The sequence below is a fragment of the Urocitellus parryii genome, chromosome 2 (genome assembly GCF_045843805.1).
Source record: "Urocitellus parryii isolate mUroPar1 chromosome 2, mUroPar1.hap1, whole genome shotgun sequence".
Lineage (NCBI taxonomy): Eukaryota > Metazoa > Chordata > Mammalia > Rodentia > Sciuridae > Urocitellus > Urocitellus parryii.
The window spans coordinates 18,395,144-18,407,605 of NC_135532.1; positions in this window are offsets into that span (position 1 = coordinate 18,395,144).

Genomic DNA, 12,462 nt, shown 5'->3' on the forward strand with positions numbered 1-12,462 from the left:
AAAGATGGCTAGACCACTAGAGCACACTCTTGATTATTTGCTCAGAGATTCATTTGCAATTTGCAACATGGTTCCAGGTAACAGGACCCCAAGACAGTTGTAATCTCTAATTTTATGATCAGTGCCAATTTATGTATCATAGTGCTAGCTACTCATGCATTTCTAAACATATAAATTGAACCCCATGATATTCACTAGGTAAGTCTGGGTAAGTCTGGTAATGCTCATTGGGCACAGTCTCCTCATGTATAAATTGGTTATAATAGAAGTGACTAAGCTAATCCCACAGGATCAAAATATAATATATAGTATTTTATAAAAGTCTTAATCCTCTAGGAGTTCTTTTTAACAAAGAAAGAACTAGACACTATGTTCCTAAGCATATTCTCCATGAGTATAATTTCTTTTTTTAGTGGGGAGGGTACTGGAGATTGAACTCTGGGCACTTAAGCACTGATACACATTCTCAGTCCTTTTTGATATTTTGTTTACTGATAGGATCTCACTGAGTTGCTTAGCAACTCCCATTTGCTGAGGCTGGCTTTGAACTCTCGATCCTCCTGCCTCAGCCTCCTGAGCATGTGCCACCATACCTGGCAAGTCTGATTTCTTTACTCCTGTTTATCTCCTTTTCATTCCCCTACTCCTGCTACACCCCCAACCTCCCAGGGCTTTTGCTGGCATATAGCTTCAGGTTTTCAAGTCCTTCCCTAAAGCAGACATTTCAAAGATGTGTTTCGTTACTTGATCTCTGCAAATTATCAGCTTATTAGGCTCTAGATTTACCCTTCAATTCCTGTTCTGATACTCCAGATTAAAATCTTCAAATATTTTTCTTTTTCATGAGCATGATGTAAATTTAGCCCACAAGAGTGGGAAGGACCTTGCAGGAGGGAGAGAGGAACTTCTCCTGGTTCTTCTGTGTATGGTATTCTCTGTTCTTGCTCCTGCTTGGAGGTCAGTCAGTAGTGGTCATGTGTGAAGACATGCACTGGGGCTCTCCCTGACCAAGCATCCTGAGTGTGTACTCTGGGAAACCCTGGATCCCTGGCCTGGGCCTCAGGACCATCTTCCTGTGGCCCTTGTGAGGTTGACACTGCACACTGGAGGCTTCTTACCCATAGCAGCTCCCCTACTTCCTTTGCACATACTCCTGCTACCTGTTGCTCCTTTTATTCTCAAGAGCTTTTCTAGCTACTACCTGTGATCCAGCAATGAGGCAAAACCTCTCCACCATCTAGAGGACTACAATAATACCTTCTCCAATTAGCCCTGATAAGGGAGGCCCCTTCCAAGTCTATCCTTCCATAGGTACTTCTCATCAACCACAGGGTTCCTTTAGCATTCTTTTTAAACATCCTTATCATAACGTAATAACTCTTCATTTTAAACATTTCCTCCTTAAGTTACTGGATGATTTTTCTCTCCTGGTTGAGCCCAGACTAATACATTAGCGGATAAAGTACCACATTATCACATGAGAGATCTATGATGGACACAACATAGTTATAATACTTACATTATTTTTGTTTTAACATATTTACTGATTTAAAAATAAGCCATTGTGTTCCTTGTGTTTATTATTATCAGAGAAAGAATTCATATAGTATCAGTGGGCACAAACGATGTGAGTGATATCAGTACTGCAGATTTTGTTTCAGTTCTATTCAAATTTCTAATTTGCTTATAGCCAGATTTCTTTTTCTCTTTTTCTTTACTTTGCAGTGCTGGGGACTGAAGCCATATGCATATTAGGCAAGTACTCTATCACTGAGCCACACCCCTGGCCCTGTAACCTGATTTCTATAGGACCAACATTCTTTTATAGAACATTGACTTCATAAAAGTTTAATAAATCATAATTACAAATGTTGCTACCACAGGTATTAAGCTCTTAAATGTTAGGAAATCAGTTAAAAAGTAAAATTCAAGTGATAAATTACTTTTCTGTATAATTTTATATGCAGTTTTTCTGTACTTCCAATAGTAATTATTTACATTTTTTTAATTGCCTCTTGGACAAAGTAGTGTTGAATTCTCTTGTAGTGGACAAACTGTTTTACTTTTGACCAAAAGAGGCCAACTCCTTTAAAATTTGTAAAGCATGTAATGGACCATTTTGTAAATAACAGGAGAACTGTTATATTTTCATACTCTAAGATAACACAATGGTAAGAAACAGAAATTAATTACTTATTTAACATATGTAGAAAGAAAAAATTCCGGAAATAATTGTGATACCATAAAATGCAAAAGATGCTTTAATTTCAGATATGAAAATATGAAGGAAAATATAACACTTAAAATTGGTGAAATAGGGGCTGGGGATATACTCAGTGACAGAGCACTTACCTAGTGTACCTGGGGCCCTGGCTTTGATCAAATGCACAAAGAGAGAGAGAGAGAGAGAGAGAGAGAGAGAGAGAGAGAGAGAGAGAGAGAAATATGATAGAACTCCAGGTAACTCTGAGGATGAATAGCCTTGGTATCATTGCCCTGCTATTCTTGTAAAGATTTCAGCTGAAAGAAAAGCTATTTGGGAAAATTCACTATAATATGCACAATACAATCATTGCAAATATTCTACAAAAGCTTTAAATCCTAGGATCAGGATCCTCAGGTACAATGGCTTTCCTACTATTTTAACTACACATCACAAATAGCAATTTTTATATATTGATACAATAGACAGTTATATAAAACAGAGACAAAACTTTGCCAATTTTTTTTCATTATTATGTTTGCTGGACTCTAATTTTTTCTCTTCTTCTCTGACTCTATTTTACAAATACCAAGGCAAATGCATTCATATATTTTTCTTATACACTCTCATTCTTACTTTATTCTTTGATGGTTGTGCTTGTACCTATATTGTAAGAGTACATGGCCTTCATATATTTATGTTATTTCCCTTTTAAACATAAATTAGTTACAGATAGGTCAATATATTGTAGATGGACACAACACCTTTATTTTGTTTGTTTAGCTTTATGTGGTACCAATTATAGAACCCAGTGCCTCACACATGCTAGGCAAGCGCTGTACCACTGAGCCACAACCCTGGCCATTTTTTTTTTTTTTAACTTTAATGTCTCTCCATTTTCTTTGGATACCTGAAGTTTCTGTCTAGGTAATTTTTCATGAAGGGTCTGTGGAAACAATCTTTCCTGAGTTCTTGCATATGTGTGTTAATTTCTCTTTCACTTTTGTACTTAAAATCTGATTTCATTAGAGATAAAATCTGTGGCTTCTATTTTTTCCTTGAGGATTTTTAAATATACTTCTCTATTTTACATAAAATATTTTGCATGCAAAAAACAAACAATAATCTAATTTTCTTTCCTTACAAACGGATAGATCTTTTTTTTTCTTTTCTTTTTTTTTTTTTGAAAGGATGAAAGTCTTCTGTTTTTATACTTACTAGGCCAGCAGCTTTCCCAGCAAGATAAGGGTAGTCCATGATGGGTCAATTTACTTAGGCATGTCATATAAACTCATAAAATTAATTTTAAGGGTTCTTATTTTAGAAAAAAAATTGTTAAATTAACAAAATAATATTTTTCTCAAATAGCTCAGAAAATTTTCTTAGATTATAGCTTTTAATATTTTTTGTTCAATTAATATTCATTATATGTGTTTTGATTTTCATTGCTTGTCTTCTATTTTATCACTCTTTCAAATCCTTTTTATCTTTTTATTTCTTTGTAACTTTTAGAAAATTTTCTTCTTCCCATATTCTATTTTGTGAAGTCATTATCTATTGTGTTTATTATTTTCTGTATTTCATTTAATTTAATCTTTATCAAAATATTTTAATTACTTGAGTTATCCTTCAAATAAGTTATCCTTACTTGAGTTATCCTTCAAATCATTTTTTTCCTTCTCTTTCCATATTTTCATTTTGCCCTAATCATCTAATTTGTAAGTTTTTATAAATATGATCTCTCTTGAGCAAATCTTTCTGTCAGGATTACCTGAACTTCAGGGATGTTTATTTATCAAATAAAACTTTATTTTATTCACCTTTTTTCTTATAATAAATATGAATTGGATTTAACCACAATGTTTTCCTATTCTGTATATATAAATACAAAATTTCCTCTACTTTCAAGGAGAAGGGGGTGCCATTCCAAACCATTAAAGTGACTTTATGAATTTCTTATAGATTTGGATATGAAATTGAAAAAGCAATATCTGCATAGTCCATGATTTTACATCTTGGAACTTATGAAAATATTGGACTGGCATTGAATGTATTGTGCTTATGAGTAGTTTTCTTTGGATATGTTTTATCTGCTCCTCTCCACCCCCTTCTCTTCATACTGATTTCAAAAACAAGCAAAAAAAAAAAAAAAGAAAAAAGAAAAAAGAAAAAAAAGAGAGAGAGAGAAAAAATGCTCAGAATTATATCCATGGATTAGACAAGACAGACCAACAGAAATTTATATGTGGATTCTATTGTTTTATAAACCTATTAATCCGTAGAGAATCTCTTTTATGGTATTTAAAAAAATTTATTGAGTATTCATTGCTTTACATTGAGGCAAGTTAAAAGAAACAGCTGTATTTACTATAAGGAGGCATGCTTTTTGTATTATTATGTTCTCTTAAATATCCATAGGGGAAAAATTCTCCTATATTCTCAGTATCAGGAATTGCCAAATGTCTTCATTATTATTTGAAGAACACAGAAACACACAGCAAATGACCTATGAATATTTTTAGTGTACAAATAAAAAAATATTTATACCGACTGTTTAAACTCAACATTTGATGAAAGGCAGAATTATTTTAATATTGTATTAAAATGGATACTCCCATAGTTTGTCTGCTCAGACAGTACTATCTTCTTTTCATAACCCTTCTTCATAACCTTTCTCCTCTGCTTTTTTAGTGCTGCAGTACTAAGGATTGAACTAGGGCCTCATGCACACCAAGCATGTGCTCTACCACTAAACTGCACCATCTACTCAAATCTATTCTTTTTCTTGTCCACTTGTGAGACACTTTTACCTGAGGCTAATAATTAGAACCTTAAAATGAAGTGAAGAACATGGATAGATCATATAGTAGTTTCTTGATATAGTATAATATCTTTAGATTTTCAATCATGAAAAATCTAAGGAGTCTGTCAAACAATAGTATGTACTCCCATTTTATTAATTGCTTTGCTTTTCAGAAAAAAGGAATACTTTTTGAAGATATTTTAACATTTCTAGTATTATTTCTGGAATAATATTTCTATCACGCTATCTTTAAAAAATGAGACTCCAAAATGGAACAGAATATTCCATCTCTGTAACTTGAGCAAGTGGAAGTATTATCCCAATAAACAAACAAAGTTGAAACTTTATATGTATTTTTCAGAATATCATAACAATTTTCTTTTGTGACTAAATCCTTTGAAAAACAAATATTTAGACTTCAAAAAAATTTACAATAGGAATTTGATGACTAAAGTAAAAACAAATTAAAGATGTTTTGATTTTATAATGTACTATCTGAATTCAAAGATATAAAATTTCCAGAAATTTGGAGGAAGAGGCTAACTTTTAGAAGTACAGTGTTTTAGTCACATATTTCAAATTTGCTTGAGCCCCCTTAATGCTCATCTGAATGTTACTACCATTGTACGGGCACTGATGACCAGACACTTACTTAGAAAAAGTTTAGAGAAAGAGTTTCAGAAGCTGAGAAAGGAATCAGTAAAATCTTGGAGGGGCTTCAGTTCCAGGGAGCTCTGAGCATTTGGCCCAACGGGACCACAGAGAAGCAGAGGCAAAGCTGACCCTCAGCTGTCAGACCCAGAAAACTCTGCTGGCATTGGCCTAAGCTTCAGCATGATGAGTCACAGAAAGAGTGACTGGGGCCAGTTGCACTTCCAGGGTCCCCATTCATTTTAATCCTCAGAACCTTGGGCTGGGGTGTGACTTAGAAGTAGGCATCAAATAAACCTAATTATGGGGAAAGGAATGTATTGATTTCAGAAATATGTGGGTTGGATGATTAGTATAGTAATAGGCTCTCACTACATTCCTGCAAAATGAATTAAAGGGGAAGAATTAGTACAGAAAACAAGTGGCATTAAAGTGATCAAGATCCAAGAATACAAGTGAGAGTGACAGGTTTTTTTTTTTTGTTGTTGTTGTTTTTTGGTCTTTGGGTATTTTGTTACAGGAATAGAGGAGACACGGGCTGGGGATGTGGCTCAAGCGGTAGCGCGCTCGCCTGGCATGCGTGCGGCCCGGGTTCGATCCTCAGCACCACATACCAACAAAGATGTTGTGTCTGCCGAGAACTAAGAAATAAATATTAAAAATTCTCTCTCTCTCTCTCCTCTCTCACTCTCTCTTAAAAAAAAAAATAGAGGAGACAGATTGGCTCCTACTGTTCAAATCTGGAAAATCTGAGCCCCAAGATTTTGAGTCCCAGTAATGAACCAGTCTAAATGATGGAAGATTGTAAAGTCATAAAGCATGACATAAAGTGGCTTCTGCTTGATTCCTTAACTTTGGCTCGAGGAGTTGGCCCAGTGACATGTTTGGTTTAGTACCTGAAGTAGTGCTAGGGAGGAGGCAAAAGATCTTTACGAAAATGTGACCCATCCAACTTCAGGTCTATTCTTAGTATTGTCCCCTTGTGAGAGCCTGAGAGGAGGGATATGGTTGATTTTCAAGGCACTGGAACTCTAACAAATCTTAAATCTGAAATGGAGTATAAAATTATCCATAATAATCAAGTGAATTTATTGTAAAGTAGACTAATTGTGAGAACAAAACTAAAATAATTTGGTAAAGTCTCACGAAAGAAAAAATTTGGCAGTTCTGCAATTAACAAGAATCTCTGTTAGCAACCCCAAGGGAGTGGAAAAGGTCCCAAGGGTAGCACAGTCTCTAAAGATACTTTCATGAACAGGGAAGATGGTACTTTAGGAAGAAATGTGTCTTGCTTTTATCTCACTTCCTATTTTTAACTTAGGGTTAGTTCATTGGTAAAAGAGATAACAACTTTTTGAATCTATATTATGATATATATATATATACATATTTTAAATATTTAAATACAGATTTATTGTGGATAATGTTGAAATCTGACATAAATTACACATTACAACAGCACTCAGTACACAGTAAACACCATTTAATTATTATTATTATTATTATTATTACTATTTTGAAGATGTAATTCTCTTGCTTAATTAAATGTTCAACAAATAATTAGTTTAAGAAGAATCCCTAGAGTTTGATGTATTATTTGGAAGAAAATGTTGATATATAAATATGCGCTATACAAAGTATGAGCTATACATTTCCTAGATGGACTTAATCTATATTATTGATTGAGAGAATTTTAATAGTGTGTTTAACTCTCAATTCATTATCTTATTGCCTTCTTGACTTGCCTCAGTATCTTCCTTTATAACACCGGGATAGTAATGCCTATCTTTCTAGATAATTATGAGAATAAATTTTGAAAAAAATTAAGACTGAATGTGTACCTATACCACTGTACAATATGGTAGGTATTATTATACAGTCATTATTATTAATTCTATTATTACCATCTAGTCTCTTCAATTATATTATGTACAAGTCCTCTCTCTATATATCCATCCTTTTAAACAATCAACTATCCTTTTTATAAATATCCCCTTGTATCTCATGTAATAAATCACACTATGTTTGAAATATTATCTTCTTTTCCCCTACCTTACCTAGTTTCTGAAGAAAGAGGAAAAAAATATTACATTTTTAGATTAATAATGCTTATTGTCAGAAAGTTTTTCCTTATAATGATCTGCCATTGACTTCCTTTTAATTTCTACTCATTATTCCTTGTTCTGCCTGATTCAATTCACTCTTTAAACAATAATTGGGGAAGATGATATGCTGCTGAAAATCAGAAATTCTAAGTTAATATAAATAGTGCTTGCTAATATTTGAGAAGGAGATATTTGAGAGTGTGAATAGCATTTCTAGTAGGGTTATACTAATTTTACCAAAAGGAGTGAAAAATCTTCATAAATGCCGGGTTATTTTATTAGCCAATCATTTTTTTAAAAAGTATGTTACTAATCAAGATTTTTTTAAAAAATTGAAATCTCCTTTAAATCTTTCCTAATCCTCCTTTCTTTATTTATTACTTACTGGAAGTGGTTGCAAGTTGGATGAGGCCTGTGTTTCATATGGATTCATCATAGTCCCTTGATGTGAGCAGAAAGGACTCCAGATCAAGGATGAATATTTGAATAAATGCACAGCTTCCACCAGTCAAAATGATGGAAGACTGTACACTCATAAAGCATTAAGCTGAAGCAACTTCTAATGTACCCTACAAAGCTTTCTTAAGTCTCCTAGCTGCTCCACTGAAATCTTAATGTAGTCTTCTGATTTGGGATAAGACATACAGTTATTCACTGAAGACGCTAAATAATGCTATCTACATGTTCCATGTTGGGTTATGGTTCTTCCTACCAGATAACAAACCCCTGGAGACATGTGGTCTCTACACTCAGGTACCCTTCTCTCTGACAGAGAAGATAGCCATCAGTCAAGAAAGTAAGAATGTAATGAGTATTGTTATGCAGCAAGTCAGGGGACCCTATTCCACTCCTGATAAAAATGGGGATCAGAGAACATAGCCCCAAGAAAGTAGAACAATTTATAACAAATCCACTAAATACCTAAGATTTGAAAAGATTTTATATTATGCCTTGGTAAAATATATTAAAGTGAGACTCACGTCATATGTGTAGACATACAGAGGTGGAATTCCAAACAAATTTTAAAGAAGATTGCGATATCATCTATGAAATGATTTTTTCCCTTGTCAAAAGTTACAATAATTTCACATTTGATCAAAGAAATTAGTTTTCCTTTCAGATTGATCTGAACTGTGTAAAAGAATATCTGCAAATATCCTATGGTCTTTGTGTAATGCAGAGATCGTTATGCCAAGGGTGCCATCATGTCGTAAGTATGTACGTCTTTTAAAAGATTTTTTCTTCATCAGAAATGCTTTATGATTTTTTATTATCTGTATAAACTCTCAATATATAATAAAATAGAACTAGGTGTCACTTACATAAGGCAGATCTCATTTAGTCAAAAAATGGATTCCACTGTTTGATAGCATTTAGCTAATTTTTGACAATTATTACAAATACATTTGGAGAGCACCTCCAGCGCTCAGATATTGGTCTCTAATAGCATTCCTCACCAGAAGTAATCAGAGCTCCTTGGGAAAATGACTGATCCCTAGGAGGAGATGGAGTAGGCATAAGATGTGCCTGAAACAAAAACTTGTGCCCAAAGTTAAGAAAGAACTAAAAACAAACAAACAAGCCAATAAAAATCAAATGGAGATACATATGTTACAAGAATAGAGGTGACAGATTGGCTCCTACTGGTCAAATCTGGAAAATTTGAGCCCTAAAATTCATTATAAACCAGTGTAAAAAACTCAATAGGATGCATGATGCACCTTAATAATCAGTTGATGAATGAATGAATTAATGAATGAATGCAAGAACAAAGGAGAAGGGAGACTTTTTGATCATAGCAGGGTTCTGAGGGTCAACTGGAAAAGGTGGAGGGAGTGCTAGAGTTAGAAAATTGACCTTTTGCAACTATCAATAGTAAAGATCTGATAAGGAAAGAATCATCAATGGACACTAAACCTGAAGGATCAGAATATTTGTATGGTGTTGAAAAGTCCCTCTGTAGAGTGTTTCTTAGTTACATGGGGAAAAAAATAGTAATTAGTGGAGAAATTAGACAACACTTAGGCTATGACCAAAATTAATTTCATTCACAAGGAGCAGATGGCCATTTTGTGAGAATATAAAGTCAGTATTCTCACCAGGAAGGCATAACCTAAATCCAGTCACAAGGAATATTAGACAAACCTAAAATGAGAAACATTCTATTTAAAGGTGGACTCTATAATTCAAAAGTGCTGATGTTGTAAAAGACAAAAGGTAAGGAAATGTTCAAGATTAAAGAAGGCGAAAGAAGCTTGACAACTAAATGCGGTACTTGAAGTCATACTGAATCTCGTAGTAGCAGAGGAAAGTGTTATAGAGGACATTATTGAGTTATTTGACAAAATTGGGATAATGGTGATTGACTAACTAAAAGTAAAATTAACCTGTGTTAATTGTTGAAGTTAATTGTATATAAGTAAAACAATAATCCTATTCATTGAGATACATGAGGACAAAATCTTGAAATATGTTACTTACTCTCAAATTTTTCAGAACACAAATACACACAAGTGTGCACCTCTCATATTATAAAGCAAATAGGATAAAATGTTAACCATAGTATATGGAATTTTTAGGTACTATTTTTATTTTTGCAACTGTTTTGTAAATTTGAAATTATTTCCAAATAAAAAGTTTTTAAAAATCAATCTGTATTTTAAAATTTTAATTTGCCTAGATTATTTTAATGAAATTTAGATAAAAATGAATTCCTATATTAAATAACTAAAACTTTGAAAAGAATCAGCAAGTAGTATTCTGTTTATGAATCTTATTTTATTGCTTTTAAAATGTTATTTTTGGATTCCTAAAAAAATGTCCTTGGGATAACTTTGATTATGTGTTATCTGTGTGTTTTATGTAATATCTGAAAGCATTGATTAAGGATAAATAAATCAATTGATCAGGTAATACATAATATTTTAAGGAAATTCATAAAATACATTTATCTTTAATTTTTCCTGGAGAATTAGAAATAAGATGATATTTTTAAGACAGTTTTTAAAAAATCAAGTGTTCATTTTTTTCTACTTTATTTTCTATTCATTTTCATTTTAGTTTTTTACTATTTCACTTTTTAAAATTATTTATCATTGCTTCTGATGAATATAGTTAATAAAACAACTCTTAACTAAACATAGAACTGATGGTTGCAAAGATATTGAAACTAACATTTTTTTTTTCCCCAGGGACATAAGAGCCCTTATCAGTTGTAACAACTATGCCCTCTGTTCATTGAAATTCAGTTAATAAGTGAATGTTTTTGTTCCATAATTTAAATAAGAGGTATTCAGTTAATTCTGTTAAATGATGCACTGTGTTGGGCCAAAGATTTAAGCCTTAATATTATTCCTGCTTGAAGAATATGCCAAATTAAGGGCAATTCTGAAACATTTCCACAAATATCAACAGTGTGTAATCCTTTTAAATTCTTAATTACCCTACATCCCACAACATTAATGTTTGAAGGGACAGTCATCTGACAAAACAATTTGTGGTAAAAATAATAGATTTTGTATTACAATGTTGTATTATTTATATACAGTTGTCATCACTTTGGATTCTGTAGTAAAAGAAAATTGCATCCATTTTTAATAACGAAGACATATTTTTATTTATGAAATTATATTATGAAAAGACTAATCCTATTCATATGTAAGTAAGTTATATACACAAATGCTAATTAAGTTTAATTGCATTCTTATATAGAAATTAATGATGGTTGAAGTTATTTACCCAATTTCTTGAAAACATTTTGAAATCAAATTTGCCTTGGGTAGCTAAAATTTGAAGATGTTTCTGTATAATCCAAATTATCAGATAATTTTAAAAATATATAAATTATTTTCTGTTTGTTTCTAAACCAATTAGATTTACTAATTGTAAATACCCAGAAAATTGACAACTAATTTTAATTTTACTCTGATCTTTGTCTCTGGTATGGGCATATTTGTAGTATAAAATTAAAGGAAAGGATGACAAATATTATGTGTAAATAACAAGAAAATGGCTAAGTTTTGTACCTGCTCTCTCCATGTACTTATAATACATTGCCCACATTATCCATGATCTATTCTTATGAAATTATTTTGCTATTTTACTGCCATTTTAGTAGGCACTGTCCCCACTAATTCTCTACTTCAGAGAAATTGAAACCAGCCATATAGCCATTGGTTAACTTTCTTAGAATCCAAAACAATGGGTCATTGTTCCTCATTGTAGGAAAAAAAAAATAATCCCCCACTAAATTAGTCAACATCTGACATTGATATTCAGAAAAGCTGAAGTGAAACATTGTAATTGTGCAAAATTGGTCAGTAAGTCTTTTAATACTACAGAAATCTACTGCAACTTGTAGGATTAATTCCATTCTAGAATTAACACATTTTATTCTATTATTGATATTAAAAATTAGCTGTGAAGAATCTATATAGGAGAATTGAGAGTCAAACCACATACAGCCAAATTTTAAACTTAAAATAAGAAAACATGAAGAAGCATATGTTTACCGTAATTTTTTTTGACTGTAAATCATGTTGCTAAATTTTTTAGCATATAAAAATACATATATATGTAATACATATTTTACAAATACTTATATATTTTATATATATTATATAAAACTGAAACAAAAATTTCACAAAAGAATGATCTTGCTAGTTGGTTTTCACTCAGAAATTTTGTCTTCCTTTCTTTTT